Source organism: Aplysia californica, unplaced genomic scaffold, assembly GCF_000002075.1.
Source record: "Aplysia californica isolate F4 #8 unplaced genomic scaffold, AplCal3.0 scaffold00975, whole genome shotgun sequence".
Classification (NCBI taxonomy): domain Eukaryota; kingdom Metazoa; phylum Mollusca; class Gastropoda; order Aplysiida; family Aplysiidae; genus Aplysia; species Aplysia californica.
Window position 1 is genome coordinate 194,195 of NW_004798245.1, and position 1,088 is coordinate 195,282.

Sequence of the window (1,088 nt, forward strand, 5' to 3'; positions counted from 1 at the left end):
ATTTGACCTTATGCAGTTGCGAGCGCCGTAAAACCTCATTCTAAACTAAAACTAACTCCAATCTCCTCTTTCACTTTATCTCTTTGCTTTATATCTCTCTGTCTGTCTGTCTGTCTGTCTGTCTGTCTGTCTGTCTGTCTGTCTGTCTGTCTGTCTGTCTGTCTGTCTGTCTGTCTGTCTTTCTTCGTTTCTCTCTCTCTCCGTTTCTATCTGTCTCTGTGTCTCTCTCTAAATCTCTTTCATTATCTATCTCTCTGTTGCCAAATCAAGAAATTCACTCTTTTTCTCATATGCCCCTCTCTTCATCTCTCTCTCTCTCTCTCTCTCTCTCTCTCTCTCTCTCTCTCTCTCTCTCTACCTCTCTCTGTCCGTCTCTCTCCATCACCCCTCCCCTCTATCTCTCTCTTTATTTTTTTTATATCACCTCCCCCTCGGTCTGTTTCTACTATCTCCTCTTTTTTCCTTTTCAATCTCATTTTCTTTTCAACTCTCCCCCTCCACACACACACACACACACACACACACACACACACACACACACACACACACACACACACACACACACACACACACGCATACACACACACTCACTCAGGAAGCTCTCGCGGCCTAGAGTTTAAGGTGTTGGCCTCTCATTCAAAGGTCCCGGGTTCGAATCCGGATAACGACCGAAAAATTTTATTCTCTAAAAGTGTCTCCTTTCTCCCCATTTCCTGCTCTCTAGCAGTGTTCTGTCGAGTGCTTTCGTCTCCTCTTTCTGTCCCCCACCCCCGTCACATTTTTTACCCCCTCCTCTGGGCTCCTGACTCTTCTTCTTCCTGCTGTCTTTCAACCGCATCCCTGGTCTTCTGGTACGAAAGATCTACACCTAGCCTTCTTGGACAAAGGCGAAAAATCTCGTGTGTTGCGCACGTTAAAGATCCCCTGGTGGTCTAAAATCGATAAAAGTAGGCTTCAGCCGCCACCAGGGCAAAATTCAAAATTCCCTACCAACTGAAAAAGTTTAATGTGTCCGGCGCGCTCATATGACCTTATGCAGTTGCGAGCGCCGTAAAACACTTACCAAAACACACACACCCACCCACCCA